This window comes from Epargyreus clarus, unplaced genomic scaffold (genome assembly GCF_041222505.1).
Source record: "Epargyreus clarus isolate Ecla_fem2 unplaced genomic scaffold, WU_Ecla_fem_2.2 ptg000010l, whole genome shotgun sequence".
Lineage (NCBI taxonomy): Eukaryota > Metazoa > Arthropoda > Insecta > Lepidoptera > Hesperiidae > Epargyreus > Epargyreus clarus.
This window is the reverse complement of record NW_027332218.1, coordinates 4,347,441-4,371,546: the sequence shown is the minus strand read 5'-3', so window position 1 is coordinate 4,371,546 and position 24,106 is coordinate 4,347,441.

The following is a 24,106-nucleotide window of genomic DNA, read 5'->3' as shown; positions in this document are numbered from 1 at the left end:
ATATACATACTACATACAATTTTAAGTATATATCTATTACGGTTCAAGAGATAGAGCCCTGTGACAGGGAGAAAAAGGTTTAGTAATATCCGTGCCGAGTTCTTGCCTTTGGCTACGGAACCCTAAAAAGCAGAACATAGTAGTAAGAATTTATGTTTTATTAGTCCACTGTTTTCGTTTACTCGTTCAGTTTGCTGAACTACTTTCTTAAAACCAGTTTCCGGTGTTGCACGGATGCCTGTCTGGGTACTCAACTATTGGACAAACGACATCTTGTTAATATAGTGACAAGACAAGAAGACTGCATCCAGTTAGAAAACTATTGAACTCGTGTGTTAAAAGTTTTGTTGCATAATTAAACGCTTAAACGCTTTCTACACTCACAGCCCCACACTAGGATTCCCTGTGTCGTGGGTGCCATGGACACACACATAGACAAATACACAAACACCCAGACCCAGAAACAGAAATCTAAATTCATCATTTAGATATCTGTCTGGCCGGGGATCGAACCCGGGACCCTCTGCGCGTCAGACCGGTATGGTGACCGCTCCGCCACGCGGGTCGTAATTTGGTTGTAGTAGCATTGTAAGTGCGTTTAAAATAAAAAATTATAAAAATTAGGCAAATTATTATTAGGCTCATATTTTTTTTAGATTTACAATTAAATATATGTTTTGTAATAATTTATTTTATGTAATCATTATTTAATTTAAAACGATAGGTAATAAAAATGTTTTTTAATTGTAATATAATTTTTGTTTTAGTACGCACACCAATTACAAGTAGGATCTACTTATTAAAGCCCATCTTTGCTTTAAAAAAAGCCAAGATATCATGAAGAAGTGAATATCCTGAAGGATATCAGCATACCTGAGGGATCTTAAAAAAGTTCTTGAAAGTATGACTACCAATACTTACTTGTCAGCGCGGTGGACTATTGCCTAATTCTGAGACTACTCTCAGGTCTAAACCTGTGCCCAGCAGTGGGACAGTAATGGGTTGACAACGAACTATTGTTATTGCAAAGGCAATAGACATCAGAAAACCAGAATACCTTATTCGAACGTAGCAGTAAGAGAATATTCTTAAATAAAAAGTTTGTTCGCGTGAAATACTAGATTATTGACCGAGGCATTAGTAATTTTATCCTAAGCAAGCAGTCTTGTTAACACTTCGCAAAAACATTATGCCTACGTTAGTATTACTAGGCACTTCAGTCTCGTGTATTATGTAATAAATAGGTAGAGAGTACATTGTAAAAACCATTGTAGACGAGCAAAGATTTCTGAGTACGATTCCTAACCATGCAAACAAATTATGAATAAAGATTTACTTTATTTATTTTGTGAATATGTTTGTGTGTGTATTACTGTGTTTGTCCATGGCATACACTGTACACGTTATCCTAGTGTGTGTCTACAAATAGACCCACAAAGTACCGTTTCGTTTTTTTTTTGCATAAATTGCCTTTTATTAATGTGTTTCATCGACATAAGCAACGTTACTTTTAAAGCGTTTAAAACTAAATATATATACCAAATTTCACAGAGATACCTGAAGGAATGCAGATTTTATTCGCATTTTAGCATATTCGAAACTTTGAAACGCTCTCCTGTAAAGTTGTCATTTTGTTACGATATTATACGTAGGAGGGGTCGAAATGTAGGAAGTCGTCTTAATATTTTTTCATTACGCAATTATCCAGTCCTTCTATTGTCGAAACTAAAAGGTGATCATATGCTGTGTGTTAATTTTCAATACGTTTACATACAGTAGTAGTAGTAGTTGTAGTTCAACCTTTTTCAGTTTTACATCTGTCAAGTCGTATATAAATATTACCTACCATTATAAAAACGTATAATATGTAGATAAGCTTCGATCAACAATACCAAGAGTTCGCGTCAAAATATGCGAGAGCTTTTAGACAAGTGAACAGTTGTAAAGCACTACGAACAAGTTAAACTATTTAAAACACGATATTTTATCGTAATAAACTCGTTATCTTGAAAGTAATGGCTAATAAGTTATTATTTATTGCTGCTAACGTTTGTGTCCTAGTAAAACACCCGGTTTTAGAGTAAAATGATTTATTATACCACTGAGACATTAAATCTTATCTTAATATCAAGGGAATGGTAACTAAACTAAAGAAAAATGTTCTTAAACCCCATACAGACTGATCAGAATCGAAATAATTTGTGAACAAAATGCGCCGTGTTTGGAATCATATAGAGTTGTTTTTACCATGTTCGTGGTTGTACTTGTATGAGATTTATACAGGACATCAATCATATGAGACGCAGGCCTATTTTAAAAGTATAACGCGGGATCACGTTTGAAAATATTTGGATGGCGTTCATTGCAGTTTTATGAGTTATAATTAACCTCGATTCGATTATGTATTGGCGTCATTAGCGGAAAGATTATTTGAAGGTGCCTACCCTAGGTACCCTTTGTGGTTCGACTCCGGCGGCACCACCGCCACACCTATTTCTACCTAATAACAGCAGTGTTAGGCGCTGCTGTGTTCCGGTTTGAAGGGTATGGTAAGGGAGACAGACTTTTCCGAGGCGTTCCAGCTTAGTCCTCAGGGGTAGCGGCGCATCTGTGGCCGACCTTAGGTAGGAATATCTAATCCTATCTGGGGTTGATTACAGATGTCCATGGGCCGCAGTAGCCACTTACCATCAGGTAGACTGTATGCTCGTCTGCTACTCATTTATTAAAAAAAATCAAAATCTAGATTTGTTTCAATACTCACTTATGGTTCATCATTTCAATTAATGGTTCAGTTTTAGTGGCAATAATTCGGGTACCTAAACGGGTCGTAAACGTAGATAAATAAAGAACTTCTTAAAATTAAATTAAATACTCAAGTAATTTGAATTTTATTTGGTGTAAATATTTGAAGAACAAAAATAGAAGAAGAATTAATTTTCCTTCAACTTAAATTGAAAGTCGAGCGTAAATATTTTCTATTTCAAGTTTCGCTAAATTTACTCGTATATATCAAAGTCAGAACCCGGTACATCTGTAAATACATTTAACGTGTGGCAACTCCAATTTAATAAGGTCCCGATAAAAATCTAGATGGCTAACTATCGCCACAAATAACAAAGCTGAGTTATCGCTTAGTCGCCGAACACACGAACTAGCCATAATTGGACGATGAAAAAAGACAACTCCTTTTGCGTTTCTGAGTCTGTTCGCTAAAAACACAGATCACATAAGAGATAGACAGGACTTAGGCGTGTTGAGTAAATCGAGACAACTTTGGTATGATATTAAAAAGTGGACCTTTTATGAATGTGGAGTTGTGGTAATATTTATTTTACTTTGGAGTATCTAGATTAAGAACCTTTCAAATCAAACTACACGTAAGAACGTTATGATAAGGTGATACGGTTAGGTGAAGTATGAGTTCCCTCTACTAGCTATATTTCATGCGTATTTCTGTACTTTGTTAAGCAGTTTGTCCAGCTTTTTATAAGTAATAGGATAGCAATTTAAACATATTATTATTTTGTTAAACGTTTTTCAAACTAAGCCTAGCTCTATGTTCGTGTAGTTCCGGGACTAAAACAGCGCTACGGGATCCCCTGCCTGTCGTAAGAGACGACTAAAGGGGGGATTCCGGGGTTGCGGGCGGCAACAGTGGGAGCTCGAACCGTCCAGTAAGTGACCCCGGGAAGGACGGAGGTACGTGTGGTCGCATACCGTGGTAAACATCAGATGTTGTGGGCAGAGCCCAATCGTAGTATCGCTCTTGGAGGACTCCGGTTGTGTTCCGTCGGAGATTCCGGAGTTCTCCAACAAGCATTGAGGACGGCCACCGAGGGAGGTTTAAGAGCGGTAAAAATCCCACTTAACCCGGCGTCGCTCCCACGAGAAAAGCTCTATCAACAAAGTATATCCGTCATTTCTATTAAATGTTTGTTCTGTGGCCAAATGTCATTTATGAAGCCGCCATTTTAGATAGGGACCACCATCATGGCGCGAAGCATAGACATAGACATTTTGTTTTTATTTCCGTATGAGCGAAGCAAAAGTAAATTGTAGTTTATTGTAATCATGGAAAATAAGAAATCTAAGCATAGATAGGGAAAATGTAAACTGAATAAAAATAAACATTTATGATGCAATAAATATTATTTAATGTAATATAAAGATTAAATGTAAATAAAATTGTTAGATAGCGAAGATTGTGTTTCCCTGGAAGTAAATAAAAAAAAAATTAAAAAAACAAGAAGCAAATTAAATCCTCATTTTAATAAAGGTTTTTTTTAGTTTCCTAAATTGAAATTAAAAAATAAACATGGAAATAAAGTATTATAGTCTCAGAGTAATGACAATCTTGTCCATTTCCCAGGGAAAAGAAAAAATACAAAAAGGATACAGAGAAATAGCATTTAATTCTTACTTGATAAATAATATATATACAACAAATAATTACTTGTACTTTTAATTTTCCTTTAATTTAACACCTTGGTAAGATACCTTAAAGCATTTATTTGTATAAATATTTGAACGAGTATATATTATTGAGTAGTAGCCCATCTCTAGTTGCTACCTGACTAGAAAACAGCAAACCCATAGCTCTATCATTCAAGAATCGACACGTACTAAACTTCACGCAAGTTACAAACAAAAACATGTACAATCGAGTTTTTCATGCGTTTATGACCACGCAAATCGCCTCCATAATGGTCATTCATGCACGTACATACAATACATCCATACAAACCGAGCGATAGTCAGTGGGAGTGTAAAAACTGTCGTTACCCACACATAACTCCACAGACTAACCGCCAGAGGACGCCACACACGGCGTGGTTTCGCAGAGACTAATTTACCCCTAATTGTCATTACAACAATTACAAACAATTAAACCGAATCGCTGCTTGTTCCAAAAAACCGACACGCTGTTTTTCTTCAAAATTAACGCAATTTCAAAATATACCAAATACTTTTTGGGGACGTTTTCTCCGTATGCCACCTAGTTGTGACTTAGAATTTGGGGACTTATAATTTTTTTAAGTTTTATAAAATATTTTTGTTTTAAAAGAAACGACGGTGACTAGGTACTTGTTATAAAGGACCATACATTTGTTTGTGATTTTAAGTAATAAAAAATAATGCAAGATGTTAAAAACGTTCAACTGATTATGCATATTTCTTCGTATTATGAGAAGTTTAATCATTATCAGATAAATATGCTATTCCATACACATTCATAATGTCTTATATATAAAATTCTCGTGTCACAGTGTTAGTTACCGTACTCCTCCGATTTTCGCCAAATTTTATACGCATATTCAGTAGGTCTGAGAATCGGCTACTATCTATTTTTCATACCCCTATGTGATAAGGGTTGTTCACTCTTAACATTTTTTTATTTATATGGCAACACAACGTTTGCGGCGTCAGCTAGTTTTTTAAAAGATTAAAGTTGCAAATACTTTTCAATTCACCTGATGGTAAGTGGACTCTGCCGTACATCTATAACTAATTCCATATATTGCCTGAAGCCGACCACAGATGCGTTGCAACACTGAGAACTATGATGGAAAATCGGCTTTGTTTAAAGCTAAATCACCTTAATTCAACACTAAACAGTTGAATCGGTCACCCGCTAACCCTAATAAGCTTAAGTTTCTCTTTACCGGTCACACTGTCCCTAATAGATCGCTTAAGGTTATTTAGTAAAACAATGCCGGCTATTCAGTCTCGGTATATAAATAACTTCCCAGTAGGTCATTGCGTGGCGTCCAGTACAGTGAGTTGAACACAGGGTCTATAAGAATGAGGAGCTGATGGCCAACTTCTAATAATAAACCGTTAATTTGATTTTCACAAATTATCCGATTTTTGAGTAGTAACTAGGTTTAAAACAAAGTCGGTTAAACAGGACCATTAAGTCGATTGTTAAGCCGATGAATCCATTTCTTATAACATACTTAACATAGATATGTAAATAGATTCTTGCGGTAAATGCAGTTAGAAAAGGGGCAAAGATCTCTTCTCATTTTTAACACGCTTTTATTAGCTTCAGACGTATGTATGTTGGTATGTTGGTATGTTGGTATGTTGGTATGTTGGTATGTTGGTATGTTGGTATGTTAGTATGTAACGGAATCTTTGAACATGATTTTAACCCCCTTCAAAACGTCGGATTAACTCGAAATTTGGCATACTTATTAAGGACCGATGACAATTCAATATTTTTTATGGATCAACTTGAAATAAATAGCTGCAACAGGCTATTTAAATTTTGCCGCCCTTAGTGAGCTTTACAATTTGATACTTAAAACACCATCGTGGACCTATATATTTCATTACATCGATTGTGGGGGGCGTACCTACAGGAACTTATTCCTTGCCGCAACCTGTAGATAAATCTAAAAAAAAAGCTTGTCTAAGATTGGTACATCTTTAATTAAGCACAGATAAGATAAGGGTCCTTCCTAAGGTAAGGTTTGCTACAGATGCGTTGCTACCTCTAAGGACTAAGCTGGAACGCCTCGGATAAGATTCCGAGGCGTTCCAGCTTAGTCCTTAGAGGTAGCATTCTTATGCCTCCCTTTACCACACCCTTAAAATCAGAACACAGCAGCACCTAACACTGCCATAAGGCAGAAATAGGGGTTGCGGTAGTGCGACCGGAATCGAACAAAATGTTCTTCTTTTTAGTCTATTCCTCATGACTGAGGGTCGTGATAATCAAGAACAGCCTTGTCTATGATGGTCTTCCATGTAGTGTGATTCTGTGCTATTTCTATGGAAATATAGACTGTGGTGTTGCTGGTTTTCTTAACAACATCTACTAAGGGTACAAAGGGTTCTACTAACCTCAAGGGTAATGTTTGATAAACAAAAGCACCGTGTGTCATAATAGCAATGTAGCGGCGCAACCGGCTCGGTTATGCAACGCGACAGTTGCATAAGACAAAGCTCTAGACAATTATTTTTATAAGCTCATTGTCTTGCTGGGACAGTTAAATGTGACTAGTACTTGATAGGATAGATGCAAGCCTAGGTTTGGCTTAGTGGCTGAAACTCGGCCTCTGATTTTTCAAAGTTATGTGCGTATTAGAAATAAAAAATAATTAATCAAAGTGCTTTAGCGGCGAAGGAAAAAGTCGTGAGGTAAACTGCATATCTAAGAGATCTTTAAAAAAAGTTTTCAAAGGTATTTGAAGTCTACCAATAATCTACTGACATAGCGAGCGCGGTGAACTATGGCCTAATCCTTTTTATTCCGAGAGGGCATTCGTGCCCAGCAGTGGGACAGTAATGGGTTGACGATGACTTGAAAGAATATTTGGAAAGTAAAAGGTAAATAAAGAAAGCATAATACACGTATGCTTTCTTTATTTATCTTATACGTAAGTACCTATATCCTGTACCGGGGAGGCTGTAAACGTATACAGTGACAGGTACCACAAATACTCATACCCAGAATGACATTTTTAGTTTATCAATATTTTGATTACATTTGTAGTTACAAAATTAGATATTTTTTATTTTTTGGAAATATAAAGAAAATGTTTCATACAAAAATAAATATATTTCATTTCATTGTGTATGAAGATGAACGTACAAATACTCTTTTTCCGTATGTTTGTAGTAGCAAACAATTACGCAGTCCACCTTTTTTTACAATATAGGAGTAGCAGACGAGCATGCAGTTCACCTGATGGTAAGTGGCTACTGCCGCCCATGGACATCTGTAATCAACCCCAGATAGGATTGGATATTCCTACCTGAAGTCAGCCACAGATGCGCTGCTACCCCTGAGGACTAAGGTGGTACGCCTCGGAAAAGTATGACTCCCTTACCACACCCTTCAAACAGGAACACAGCAGTGCTTAATACTGTTGTTATGAGGCAGAAATAAGTGTGGCGGTGGTGCCGCCGGAGTCGAACCACAAAGGGTTCTACCACCTAAAAAACCAGACACCTGATAATAAGTAGCTACTGCAACACATCGATATTTCTAAGCAACTCTAGATAGAAGCATACTTGCGGTCATAGACAGAGGTGTTGCTTCTCCTGAGGACTAAGTTGGAACGTTACCCATAAGTGATCATAATTTACCAATATTTTTAGGTAAGTTGACCTCACAGTATCGAAGTAGATATTCTTTATGCAATAAATATCCGAATGATATTTTGTTGATTTAAGAATGAGCCTTCGGATTAATACATAACTGGGATCTGCTATATTCCACAGGTCATTAAGAATCTCTCGCCATTGTTTCGTCTCTATATTGAATAGGGTTGTCAATCTTGGCATTTAGTCTAGGTCTTATAGGCACCGTCTGTATTACGTTGAGGGCAAGTTTAAATTTTGTATAGCTAAAAATTTTTTGAAATAAAAAGTGTTGTTTTTTTGACATAAAATGTGTTAAATAAATGAAACAGATGGTATACAAGGTAGATAGAACTCTTTATTGTTCAGCCAGTTATCAACCCTGTTAATCCTGTCTTACAGTGTTAAGTTGGGATGGGATGGAGGAACTCCAGCTCCTTCCTATTAAACATGACCAGGCATAGAGAGATAAGCTCTGAAGTTTTACATAGTTGGAGCCCTCTATCACGCCAGTGGCACAAATGTACCCATGACGGGGTTCTCCACAAATAAAACAGTACACGTATAATAACGTACCTTCATGAGGCCTGCTGACTTCAGTCTTAAGAGCAGTAACGGGCTTGGCGAATCTCTGATACAACTCAATTGTTATTTGGTGTTGATTACTGATGTGGCTGGCAATGTCCTCTTACCATCAGATGAATTGCACGTTCATTTGCTTCTTTATTCAAAAATTACACAAACATATAGAGTCAGTTCCACAGAGAGTTATACCACTTTCATACATAAAATATAAATAAATGCATAATAAGATTGGTAGTTATTCACAAGGTTGTCAATTCGAAGTATAATAAAGCAAGACCCAACCCTGAACCCATCCGTCCTCTTCTTTTTCTCATGGCAACCCTAATTATATCCAACTTGAGGTTTACATATAGTGTTGGAGATGAGTCTTACAATCAGGGATATATTGAAGTGCCTATTTTTTTGTAAGAATGTCCCTATGTTGTCCATAGGAAAGGTAACATTTGTAGGTATTGTATTGCATGGACTATGAAGAGTACACTCTACACATATTTTGATGCTACAAATGTATATTTTTATTATACTTTATCCATAGATAAGTATAGATACCGCACCGCCTTGTAATTGAAGGAAGCCATTAAATGGCTTAAACGGCTGATCATTCTGTCAGCCACTTATTGGCTGTCATGGTGTAATTTACGCTGAACAATGCCGACATGCGCAGGTAAGTGGTGCAAAAACACGAAATCGAAGAAAAAGTGCGGGAAAATACAATTTCAATTGTCAAAACTGCTTACATTTTCTTGTTATAAGTGAGTAATCTTTACTAATCTATGACTTTATCCTATGTATGTAGTTAGTTCACAGTATAACTTAGAGAATTTGCAGGCTAAGCTATTGCGTCATTATTTAAGGTATTTACATTATTAAAATTTATTTTCAAGTAAGTTTTGTTTATCGGTTACGTAAATCAGCGCTCCTGTCACATAACCTTTGTCGTCGTCGACTTTAAATTACTGTTCTACTGTTGGTTTCGTTTCAAATTAGGGTTTAGATGACTTACATACAAGTAAGTAAGTGATAAATTAATGGTAAAGTAATTTCTTATACGCTCGCTCATACTTTGAAAAATCAGAAGGTTGTTTATTACCTCCGACCCCTGAAGACTGAGTTATAAATCCTTAATTTATCGCTGTGTTTTTACATTTGACGCATACTTCTAAGCCACCTTTTGATTTTGTTGGAAACTTATCAATATACCAGATCCTACTACACACCTGCGACATACATAACACGTTTTGTTTAGGGTCCGTGTTAATTATGAATAAGCAAGCAGTCGTCTCGTTAGCTGCGCCGTGGCGACGGATCCAAGGAATTTGACAACACTGTGGCTACGCAAATGAGCAGTCGATATTTATGGCCCGCGGCTGGAGATCCGCATAGTTTGTCTGAACCCTTATCTGGTAGAAATATCACTTTGTTTTTAATATGCTGTCCATAGATTAAGGTTATGCTTTTTTAGTGAAATGGAAATATCAAATAAGTCGCAGTCTACAGACGGCAAAGAGGTCTGTAATCAACTAATCACTACAGGTGCGTTGCTACTTTATAGGCTTTTGTCTATGGTTCTCGTTTTATTAGAGCATGATCTTTGCAACTCGTGGGTTGATAAATCGCGCGATGTCGCGTCATCTTCGTTGTATGTCGAGGTCGCTTTATTACATGAATACGCGCCTTTATAGGCAATAGTATATTTTATGTACTATATTATTAATTGCTTCATGAGTTAATCATCAAACACATAAAATGTTTTAAAGCAAAGACATCAAACAAATACGTGTACTCTGCACATTTTAAAAATACATAAACATAAAACGACCAGACAATAAAAAACTATTCCGAGCATTAATTACACAAAAAAAATATATTTTTAAAACAACGAAACAAATATGCGTATTGTATAGGCTGAAAATACATAAATATTAAACGACAATAAAAAAGAACTTCCGAGCATTATTTACGATCGCACTTGACTCATGTTTTTACGCAATCAATCCGTCGTTGGCAGGTTGTAAATTAAAGGTAGGTAGGACATTATTTGGTGTTTAATTACACCGTAAAACTTAACGGTTCGTCTAGTGAGAAATACGTGTACCTACAATGTACAATACATAGTTGCGAAAGAAATATTCTTTAGGTGTGGATAGGTTTGTAGTATGTATCGATTGTACCTACATATATCGGAATTCTAGTAAAATGAACTATGGTTAATATTTTTGTTTTATGTATTGTAAAAATAATATCATTTTATCATATTTAAATATTAATGTATAAGTAAATTGAGGTTTGCCCATCGCTTTTTGCCTTGTATAATGTAACCCTAAATATTTTGATAATTAAAAGTATCAATTAAAGTGTGTATCTCGTAAGTAGTTTCCAAGATTGTAGAAAAATAAAACAAAATCTTTTGTCATTTTTGTACCGAATTTCCCTCCAAATAATAGTACTGGTACTTGGTTCCTTATTTAATTTTATATGCCTAGTCCAATGAAATGTTATTTACATTTAAATTAAATTTACTAGTCAGCCTTTCTCTACCTTTAGAAATCAAAGTACGAAACAGAGTTTATGTATCCTACTTTGATTTGCCTGAATTAATACGAAACCTATAAAACTAAACCCTTTAAAATCATATTGAAAACACGCGGCAGTGCCGTGACCGGAAACGAAGCCTATTATTAAAGTTATTACCATTTAAATACAGTTATGCAGCATTTATAGACATTTTACAAATTGCTAAAGTAATATCAATTTGTATAACTATATCTATAAACACTATATCTATGTTTCTTTACGGAGATGACAAAAATACTTACTAGGATTAAGTGACTATCTTTGACCGTTATTAATAATCAATCCATCCAATTTTTTTATACTTAAAATCGACATTTGACAATTCACTCTAGGAATTGTCAAATTTCAATCCGTGATACGTTAAATTTGGAAAGATTGAGTATTAATATCGGGCGTTAGGAGGTATCCTTTGTCTTAACTCATTCCTGTTTACTCGATTCTTGTATTATCTCTGATTTGGAGGGATTTAAGACACACTTCACCATGCTAACCAAGTGCGAATTGGCAGAGTGCACGGTTTTTACTATGTAAATTTTTATCAAATCAAATCTTTTCAATTAGTTTTATCAATTACATAACTTAAAAAAATTAAGAATGTGTACCTTGGTTTCGAACATAAGGTAGAGTAACACTTAAGGTAGAGTTTTAAACCATTCAAACCACCCGGATATCACGGCATGTGCATAAAAACCGTAATGCCTTTTCTTCAGCCCGTTTACAAGATTCAAGTGTAGTAACCGTTACGTTTAGCGTGCCGTGTGGTAAACACAACCCACTTGATATTAAGTATCTGCCCATCTACTAAGTAGCTGTAACCTACACCAAATAGGACGTCCCACGCGTGGTCGATCTTAGATTGCTCTTAAAGACTAAGTTAGGACCTTTCGTAATAGTATAACTGCAATTTGTGCTACGAGTACCTTTAAAATATTGTATTACTGAAATTTGTGCTAAGCTTTTAAAAGCTTCTTTCTTTGTTTACTTGTCTTTTATAAAAGGTTAGACTCTGGAAGGAAGCTGATGTGTCTTGGATTAAAATATATTGTAAGGGAGAGAAAAGTATGTGTCTTAACTTAGCCTTTGGATAACAATATATTCGCAGATTGACTGACTCATCCTATCGGGGATTGATACCAGATGTTCAAGTTGTACCATTAGGTGGACTATACACTTGTTTACTACTTCTGTACCTAATATAAAAAATATGTACATCTGGGAGGTATTTCGTCTCTATTGAGCTAAAGAAAATATCATGTAATGCAATGCAAATATATAATTAACAACAATTCAGTGCTATTAAAATTTAATGCAATTTAAGATAAATTAATGTAATTTATGTTGAACATTAATGATTGTAATATATTAAATTTAATTTAATCTAATTTAAGTTTAATATAATTTTATCTAATCTAACCTAAACGCAACTTGACGTAATTGCAATAAATATCAAATGTTTCTATGATTTAGTCGCGATGTTTTGTTGTAAATTATGGGACCTGAGCGATCTTATAAGCGCCTTAGGCTGAACCTTAAGCTCTGCACCTCAATAAAGCAAACATAAGTAGGCAACGCAATTCACGCGTATACTAATGAATGTCTATATCTGGTTTCACCACCGCACGTCTTGAAATGAGGCCGTACCAAACAAAGACTCTATTAACATTAACTGAGATTAAATTTATTACCGCAGATCCTAAACTTAAATATTTCACCATTGAAAGTAGGTATTACTTAACTTACGTTCTTAGAAGTTGCTTAGTGCGAATTTTGGTGTCTAAATTGTGGATGATATGATCTTAGTATCTTAGTGGTGGCTTAGTTAGAAACTTGGTTTTTCAAGTGAAAGAGAGGTTCAAATCCCGGGTTTATACTTTGCAAAGTTACTTAAGTTTTTAAGTTAAATATAAGAAATCCAAAATCTATCACTTGCTTAAACAGTAAACGAAAATATCGGAAGGAAACCTACACGCCTAAAAGGTCGAAAGAAGGTTCTTTAGGGTGGGTGTAAAATCTGTCATTTCGTATTTGGCCAGCTCGGTAGATTATGGTGCATTGAACCCCTCTTAATGCGATAGGAAACCCATGCTAATACTGAGTGACAACAATTAATCCGATAGGAAACCCATGCCCAGTAGTGCCATACTGAGTGACAATAATCTTGGTGTGATATTTCATACTGAATAGCCTCCTAGTCTTCCCGTGTATGTTGTATAACTGTAGGAGGAGGCATCTTAAAAAGCCAACTATCCATTGCCGACTAACATTTAAAGCTAAACGGTAACTATGGTAAAACTCCTTTTCTACGGGAGTCTTATGTCCAGTATAGGACTTATAAGGGTTGATGGATGGATGGATGTAATTATGTGGGCTGGTTTTGAATCTTAACTACGCTTAGTACGTATTAGAATGTATTTATCACTTGCTTTAACGGTTCAGTAAAATCATGACGGAGCCTAGGTATGCATCTAACGTTTCTTTAGGAATGTTTTTAAAGTTATATATGAACTTTTTCATTAAAAAATTGCAAAATGTGATTGAGCATGTCGGAGATTTTATATGGATTATCACGGAATATGAGTTATGTAATTTTATGCGAAATGTGTAATTAATTATAGTAATTGTTACATAACATATTTTTTAAAAACATATATTTATTATTATTATAATACTTTAGGATTATAGTGTTATAAGTTATTTTTTTTTATATTATAGTAGCAGACGACATGCAGTCCACCTTCTGGTAAGTGCCTACTGCCGCCCATGGACATCGGTAATCAACCCCAGATAAGATCAGAGTCCTACCTGAGGACTAAGTTGGAATGCCTCGAAAAGGTACGTCTTCCTTACCACACAAAGTTATTGTAAAAAATTCGTCAAATTTTAATTCAATTTCTGTTTTGTCTATATCTTTTCATTAAAAATTGACAATGTCCTTAAAACACTCATTAACTAAAATTAAAACTAATGATATTTCACACAAGTTATAATACATTTTATAACTGTAATTATAATTATCTTTAGCGTCATTAATTTAATTATTAATCATTATTATAAATATATTATTGATTACATTCTCGAGTTCCGTGCATTACTCGTACGGTGTGACTAATTAATCATGGCTTTAGACATTCGGTGTCAAAGATCAGGATATTTTTAGAGGCTTCGATACATTATACTTTATGGAAACGAATTGGCAGGCGAGTGTGAGTTACTTGATTAAATATTGACATAACTTTTTACATACTTATTGCTACGAAAACTTCGTAACTAACTAACGTAACGTGATGACTGCATCGCTAAATAGACTTTAATTAAATTTAGTAGCATGTCCAAACTATTCGGATACTGGTAATATTTGCAAAAAATCATAGTTGAGGATCAATTACTAAGCAAAGGTTATTGTAAATAACAATTTTTATGGGTCTTAATTTAAATGACTTGACAAAATTAATATATATTGTTTCACTTAATTTTTATCACATTGTTTGTTGCTATTGCCATTATGAACTACTCGTAATGTTATCAATAAAATATCTTTATATTCCTTTAACATATTAGTATTCACTATATATAAAATGACTATATATAAAACTAGTAACAAAATAAAAGCAATAAGAATAAAGTCGGAAACCCCATAAATAATCACCTTCTATTGTTCATAATACGTTGCGTGTTCAACAATAGAGTATCTCGCGTGTAGCGAGCATTGTTTAATGTTTAATTGATACGAGCTATCGACACTGATAGTAACATCCGTTGGATAAGGAAGTGTTGAGGATAATGGAGAAAGTGCTATTTCCTGTTTTTTCTTATTATAATTAAACAAAAGCAAAATGTGATTGGTTTGAGTGTAGCCTACACACTTACGTCTATATTAATTGTAATGTAGGGAGACATGATGTACAGCTACAAAAGTAAATGAATAAATTTATGTTTAAAAAATATCTATACAGTATACACCCAAGCGTTCACAAGTAACTAGACATAATAAACTACACATAATGGTGCTAGATCTATGGTTATATCTACATAATTATATACGCACGTTTAAAAACATTATCTTCCACAGTCTGGTTAAAATTCAAAAGAAAACATGTTATATCAAAGGTGAAAATAATAATTAATTACAAATGATTTCCTCGAAGCTTTGTTAGACAGGACAATCAGAGAAATGAAGAGATGAAAATGCATTACGGCGAAATTACAGGCGGGAACATTCAAATAATTACTATTGTTCACATCTCAACGCGAAACAATGGATCTGTTGGTGAGCGGCTTTTTGATTGGATAGGCCATTGGGCGGTAACTAGACAGATCCTAGATGAATTCACTAAGTGTGTAATGCTGAAGAATATAATTCTGTGGTAAGTATGTATTTGTTAAGTATGAATTTTGGATAGGTAATGTTGAGACACTTATAAAGTGATATGAATTTTGGGTAGGTAAAGTTGGGGCACTTATGAAGTGGTATGAATTTTGGGTAGGTAATGTTGAGGCACTCATAAAGTGGTATGAATTTAGGGTAGGTAATGTTCAGGTACTTATATGGTGGTATGAATTTTGAGTAGGTAATTTTGAGGCACTTGTAAAGTGGTATGAATTTTGGGTAGCTAATGTTGAGGCATTTATAAAGTGGTATGAATTTTGGGTAGGTAATGTTGAGGCACTTATAAAGCGGTATGAATTTTGGGTGGGTAATGTTGAGGCACTTGTAACGTGGTATGAATTTTGGGTAGGTAATGTTGAGGCACTTGTAAAGTGGTATGAATTTTGTGTAGGTAATGTTGAGGCACTTATAAAGTGTGAGTGTATGTTGGTAAGGTTGAATTTTGAACACGTACTTTATGTTTTGAGATTATTCGTAATTAAATGTATGGTACGTTAAATTATGTACCATTTAATGATGACAATGTGCAGAAATGTACTTGTTAAAAATCCTTATTATGTGTCATGTCAAAAATATGTGAAAAATTATGAAAACGCATTTATTATTTATTATCATATTATTTATTATTTTCCTTTGCATAATTGGCAAGGAATCAGTAATGGCAGATTTCTGCGACTTTTTTTAAAGTGTTAAAGCGCAATCCTTAGAGAGAAGAAGATTCTTAAATTAGTTACAATTTACAAATATTTTTGATTTTTTATATCGGTAACTAACGAATAAACAACTACCCAACCTCCTAGTAAATAGGTATATCATCCCTAAATATAGTAGGCGGCGTCAGCTGAATAAAAAGCCTATTAAAGGCCTAGAAAATCTAGATTAGATGCTATTGTACGCGTGGGAAAGCGTATCTGCTTCGCTCCATATAAAAGACATCAACGCGCCACAAACCATCCTCAATACATAAGGCTTAGCGCAAAGCCGACTAGGTCGATCGAACCTCGTTCGTTTTTATTGCCTTTTGTTAAGTAGCACGCGATTCCTTTGGTGAAATGAATTGCAGCTGTCCAAATGGAATTTTTATCTCAACTGCGCCGGGAGCCGTACTTTGGTTTTTAAAGCAGCCTACAATGCAAAGCCTTTCATTATCTTTGTTGATAAATTGTTTTGTTAGTAGCTTCTCTACTATATGTCTATAATATATAACTGCAAAACAGAATACAATAAATACTTAGCATTTTAACCTTGTTATTACCCAAGTTCTTGTTTTTAAGGCCGAAAAAAGCTAATCAGTAAAAGTTATAATCAATGTAGTAAATTAATTTACGGTAAAAACTTACTTATTTGAATATTTAATACTAAAAAAAATAAAAAATAGAAATAATGGACATACAGACAAAAAGCTTTTGTGATATTAAAGATTTAGAGATTTGGCCTCGTTGGGGATGCATTTTTAAAAACTCCCTTTTAGTTTAAGTTTCTTAGATGACGCAGGTGAGCACATCTGCGTCATCGAGTGTTTACGTTTTTAAAAAATGTCTGTTTTTGTATTTGTTTACGTATTTGCCCACACATTTCCTATCAGCGCCCCTAGTAGACTGTATCAGAACTGATTTTTGTAAAAACGTAAAAACAAATACTACGGGTACTGTACAAAATTTCATGTTTGTATACTCACCGGTTTTAGGCGTGTGTGTATATTTCTATAAGTCAATGTTAAAGTTTTTGTAAATCAGTTGAAATATGACAAGACTGTGAAGCAAATATAATTTTAAAATTTTATAATATTTGCTTCTCGATAAGTGTGTGCAATTTTTTATTTATCTTTTTGTCGTTGTTTTTGGTAAAGCCATTTATTGCCCGTCATGACACTTTTTGCACTGATAGGTTAATTCTAAAATTGTCGATGTACCTACTACACTATAATATAATACACTTATAAGGCTTCTATTAAAAGATTGGATTTCTTGAGATTGACTATATATCAAAGGTAGGAAGAGTATAACCATCTAATTAAGTGTTTAATTTGTATTAAAGTATAAATATTAAATGTTTTAAAAATTATCCTAAAGAATCTTAACATATTTTTCTCCTGAAATATTCTGTTTACTTGAACTCCCCTTATAAACCTTGATTTTAAAAAATCCATTGGAGATGAAAAGGGTCGCCTATTTTTATTTATTACCAAGTTTTTTTTCACAATTCAGTCCCTTTGGGTCATATTTTCTAAAAATCCTTTCTTAGCACTCATTAAGATTATATGCGCTCCTGTAAAATGTTATGCTTGTAAATTAATTATTTACGACGTGGTGTCAGTATCTCTTACAGTTTTATTAAGATATATGAATATACCTGTGTTTATTCGAGCATGTAAATGTACGTAACAGATACTTGTATAAATCAGATGCTAATAGACAAGTTTTAGTTAACAATGTTGCGCGTATGGTCACCGTAAACAATGATCTTTAAAGCGCTACTCCAAGGGTGGGTTGCATCGAGCCTGTTCAAAGTTTTCGTTAAAGTTCAATATAAATTTGAAAAAACTTTGACGTTAACGATGGAATATAACCATTCTGTGTTGTTTTAATTTATTTGTCATAATTTAATTTGTCGCTGTCACCACAAGTTTTAGTCGACGTTGATATATACGGAATATACAATATGAAGGTGGTAGAACCCTTTGTGGTTCGACGCCAGCGGTACCACCGCCACACCTATTTCTACCTGATAACAGCGGTGTTAGGCGCTGCTGTGTTTCGGTTTTAAGGGTGTGGTAAGGGAGAGCTTAGTCCTCAGGGGCAGCGGCACATCTATGGCCGACCTCAGGTAGGAATATCTAATCCTATCTGGGGTTGATTACAGATGTCCATGGGCGGCAGTAGCCACTTACCATCAGGTGGACTGTATGCTCGTCTGCTACTCCTATATTTAAAAAAAATACGGAAGTTGACAAATACAATAACTATAACCGATCAAAATTAGCAGTCACAGTAAAGTGTTAGTTATGACGTAATTTCAACCTCAAGTAAAATGGTGCAACTAATTATTTTTTTAACCGTGGATTAGACGATTTTTTAGGCTTTTGTAAATGTTAAAGTTACATGATGCAACCCATCCTAAGTTACATGAAGGTTACAAAGTATTCACACCTATCTGAGCCGTTTGTCATAAAATATAATATTAATCTGTACATTAATTTTGGCGAGGCAGTTGAATAAAAAAGAGATTATGTCAGGCCTTTATCATTGTAACATTGTAGTAAGAGTTTTTACTTTTTTAATATTCTTACATATTTGTTCATAGAAATATTATACAAAATATTTTTTAGATATAGTTTAAAAAAAATAGTTCAAATATCTAAAAAACACGCTTTATGATAAAATCAACTAAAAAGTAGAAAATAATTTTCAATCTAAGAATTAATTAAGGAACAGTAAATAGTATAATTGTGAAAAAAGTGTGGGGTGCTCCATTTATCAGGTTCGAAAAGCGCCCAAAGTTCAAAGTGGATAGAAATCGGATTCACAGATTCCGTTACTCTGTTACGTACATACATACATACAACCAAGCTAATAAAAGCGTATTAAAAATAGTTAGTAATGATATATTTTAATAGTTTCAAGTGGTTTTTAAGGTGGTTAAACTTTTTGTGGTTTGACTCTATTTCTGTCTTATACCAAAAGTGTTTACCGCTGTTGTGTTTTGGTAATGGTTTGGTAAAAGTAGTGGAAGATATAAAAAAAAAACTATTCACAGTGTAAGGGAACGTACCACAGAAATCTAAGATTTATAATGTTATGAGAGATATCTAAGAACTAATCAAAATGTGGTAGTGATAGCCTAGTGGTTAAGAAACTCGGCCTCGTGATCGAGGGGTCCGAGGAAATCGATCGAAGGAAAACATTTGTGAGGAAAACTGCATACCTGAGAGATTTATTAAAAAAAATCTCAAGGTGTGTGAAGTCTACCAATACGCACTTGGCCAGCGCGGTGGACTATGGCCTAATCCTTCTCATTCTGAGAGGAGACCCGTGCCCAGCAGTGGGACAATAATGGGTTGATGATGATGATGAAACAAAATGTAGCCACCTAGCCAAGGTTCCGAGGGTCGTACGTAACTATAGATGAAGAAGTTGCTTCATGAATCTCTATAACGTTCAATGAGATTTATAGTACATGATCAATAAGAGTTATATATACCAGAGTAGAGAATTAGTTGTCATGTTTTTGATAGAACTGCTTATCAGTTCTAGTATCGAGAAAGTGATAATAATAAATTGTTCTACAACATTGTAGTAGTGATGAGTAGCTGTAAGAATGCCGGCGATGCCTTAACGGGCTCTAGTGCATCGACAGAGGGCAAACCATTTCCTCTAAGATAACGCACATGCGTGCAAATTTGTTGTTTCACAGCGATTTGTGTTGTAGCTATTACAGAAAGACAGAAGATAATGTTAATATGTATTTAGTCATGTTTTTCTTTCACGTATTGTCACTTTTTATATTGATAGATAAGGGGAGAGAGATGACCTGAGCTTCAGTTCGCATGGTGAGACAGAATAGTCAACTTTTTCTGCCGACATTGCCTCTTTTGTCGTAGTATTAGCAGAGAGCTGATCAAAATGTGTTGCTATTTATGAGGACTAAAATATAGGAAGTGATAGAAAGTAATGGGCAGACTTAAGTGTAATCGTCTTGTAAAATCAATGGCTTTAGGAGCGATTTTAATTGAATATAAAGTTAGTTGCGAGGGACAATAAACTTAAATCAGGTAAACTACATTTTTTACTATTTCCATTGCGTAAAAAAGTGTCAATTTATGTCGGTGACTAATACTAGAATGCACGCTTGTTATTCCCATTGCATAGAGTCGTCAGCTACCTCTAAAACCAGTTGTTACGTAACAAAAACGCAAAAGAACCACAATTAGTCAGAAGCCACAAATTTACATACAACTCGGAGTGGAACGAAACAAATAGCGTAGCGAGCAATTTTAGATAAAATCTCTATAACTAATTGAATCTTAATGTTTCCATTCTATATATGAATAATGTAACGTTTGTCTGTCCATGTTTTATATGCTCCTGGGTGGGAATATAACTTGGTTCATCTATCAGCTGCCTATGATTGTCCACTGCTGGGCGTGACTCCCCTCAAAGTGAGGGAGTTTAGGGCCTATGCTGGTAATGGTACCAATAGAGATAGTTAACCATAGGGTTAAATGCGAATTGCGTACATTTCAAAAACCTTTTTACTTTTTGACTTTGTTAAAGAACTCTCAGGTTTCCTGAGGATGTTTGTCTTCACTGTCAAAGTGAGTGATCATTTCTAATACGAATGACTTCTAAAAATGAGAGGTATGTGCCTGGCTTTCGAATTTCTGATTCCCACATTGTGTGGGCAAACTTTAAAGTATGTTATTTGGCACACACTTCAGCTCAAACGGCTTGATAGCTATTATTATGTGTTATGTTATATAACATATTATGGAAGTGTCTAAATTGTGGGAGTGGAATCTTTGACACGTATTTTGTTTTTGTAATAACTCTCTATTTACATTCTCATTACGTGCACGTTTTTATTCACACTTTGAATCCTTTTTATATTTCACAGGATAAAAATACGCAATGAAATTTACTGACTTTAAAATCTCACATGTAAATTCTATCTAAACAGATCCAGTCCTTTCCACGCCATAGAACACGCCACGCCAGATGAAGAGATATATTTTAAGTAAGTATTTTTATGTGTTACTTAATAGTAATTGTAACTTAAGCATGTATAAGAAGCATATACATATAAATGAATTTACAGTGTTAATTTGTTTGAAATTTTTGATATTTAACTTCATTATTTTTTTAGAAATTTCGTTAGAAATAATTTCCTAATAATAATTATCCTATCATAAAAAATGTATGTGAAATGAGATAGATATACATGTTCTTTTATATACTTACCTACGTAATGAGAGCAAGGCAATTAATTGTAATGTTGTAATTTACTCGAGAATTCAATACTGATGATTGCGGGTAAGTCTTGTAGCATTCCCTCTATGATCGGCATCTGGTAAGAGTCCTTTTCAGTTTTAATTGATTGTAGGTAGCCATAGCAATGAATACTTTTAGTTACTTTTAAGGGTGTGACATATCACTATTACTTAATTGGCCAAGTGTGAGTTAAACTCACAAATGGATGGTTCCGTACCACTTTCTTTAAAATTTTTAGCGTGTGTTATCTTAGCTGTAAAAGACATATATTGTGAAAGTTTAAAGTGTCTACTTACTGTGGTTTATTAGATAGGTAAAGCGAAAAATGTCAAAAAACTTACGTTTCTTGACCATAGATATGCATAGGCTTTAAATATTAACGTTTTTTCATTTATAGTTACACTTGTTGTTGTACCGTCCATATAAATTTACAGTCAGTGAACATAAAAAATCGTATAAAAATGTAGATACTGAAAAATTGTAACAATGATTTCAGGCTATCACTCGAAGCTACACGAAGCCGCGCTCACAAACTAGTGTTAGATAAAATCTAAAAACTAATTGAATTTAAATATATAGCGGCAGTTATCTGTAAGAAGATACGTATTGCTATTTCGGTAAAGAGATAATCGGGCAAGGGAATGTTTTAATTAGGTTAATGATTGAATCCGGGCCCGGAGCATGACGTCACGTAGTTGCCGTCTGATCAAAGTTTCCTTCAGTCACGACGGGACGGGAGCGTGACGATCTGATGAGTTGATCTTTTTTTGTGGTATGGTACTTGGTCGTATAATATAAACAGGGTTTTGTAGATTCTTTTAAAATTCAATTCAAAATTGTAGGATCGAAAGAACTTTATTGGTTTCATAGTGATGACACTTAAGCGTTGGGACACTGGGGAGCCCATTTAGTTTTCAAGAACATGCATCTATAGCCGACCTCAAATAGGACTCCAATCTTTTTTGAGTTTGATTAGCGTTACCCATGGAAGGCGGCCCTACTATCAGATGGGGCAAGCACAGAACTCCTATCATATATGGTGTTGATTACAAAAAACACAAGCAGTAGTTTACCATGCTGCGTTACCATGAAGTAAACTCACTCGTTTGCTGCTAATCTTACAAAATATCTCCATTTACTTCAATAGAAAATGCAGAAAAAGCAATGTAAAAACTAGCTAAAAAAGATTGTGTCGTGGCGTCGTGTTCGCATCGTGTAATATCCGCAACATGTAAGTATTAATGATACCAAGAAGGCTGGCTCCGTCGGATGTTCTTTGGCGAAGGTGCTTTGCAATTTTTATGGCCGTTTGCGCCACTTCAAAATAAGCGCTAAGTGGTCGATAAACTCGAAACGGATCGGCTTTATGGTAAATAAATACGTTGATTGGTGTGACAGCTCGCCCATTCATTTTTTGTTAGGGTTCCGTACCTAAAGGGTGGACATGGAACCCTATTACTAAGTCTGCGCTGTCTGTCCGTCCGTCACAAGGCAATCTTTTGAACCGTATCTATTACGGTAGATTTGAAAATTACAGAGTATCTATAATGGTGGCTGTTATATCAACAAATACTCAAAATAAAAAAGCTTGAAAATATGGTGTTCACAATACACCAAACAGCTATTTTTCGGCGTTTTTACTAACTTCTATAGTCGCTATGATAGTAAATACTAAATATAAAAATAATAAATACTAAAAAAATAGCTTAAAAATAGCTTTCGTGGTACAGAACCCTCCGTGTGCCAGTTCGACACGCACTTGACCAATTATTTGTAATGTTTTCATATAAAAAATATCGGTGTTTTCAAATTTTTAAACTCGCGCGTAATTTCTTGTATTTAATTACCAAAGAAATTAAAGCTTTACGGACAGCGAATTTTAATGCGGAGAATCGTTAACAGGTTCTAAAGACTAAATAATGTGTGGATGAAGTAACATCTAAACCTTTTTATTAGTTTTCTTTTGTTTAAATATTTGCTATAAAGCGTGTAATTATGAACTCTGGATAACTACAGCCGTATAAGAGAGAAGCAATAAGGTTTTTAACATCATTTAACACCGGCCAAGTGCGAGTCGGTGTTAAATATGAGGGGTTCAGTACGTAAAAAAAAAAAGATAGAGCTTTTAATTTATAATTTGTTTAAACATACATGCAAATGACTTTTTGTACAATGTTTTGAATCTCATATAAAAATAAAATAAAAAAATTAAATTTACCACAAATTTATTTTATTTAAATATATCTAATGTTCCATCTATCCATAACATATATGACTCCTTACGTATTAAGAGTTAATATTAACTGATTATATTATGATGGTATGTGCGCATACTAAAAACCCCTATCTCCCACCGCCTTGAAACTACTTACTCGTATAACGTCAACAAAATCAAATTACAAATCCGTCACAGATAATAAAGTCGACTTGCAACAATAACCACCCAAAGTAGTCCGGTATTTATGACGAACCAGTCGGG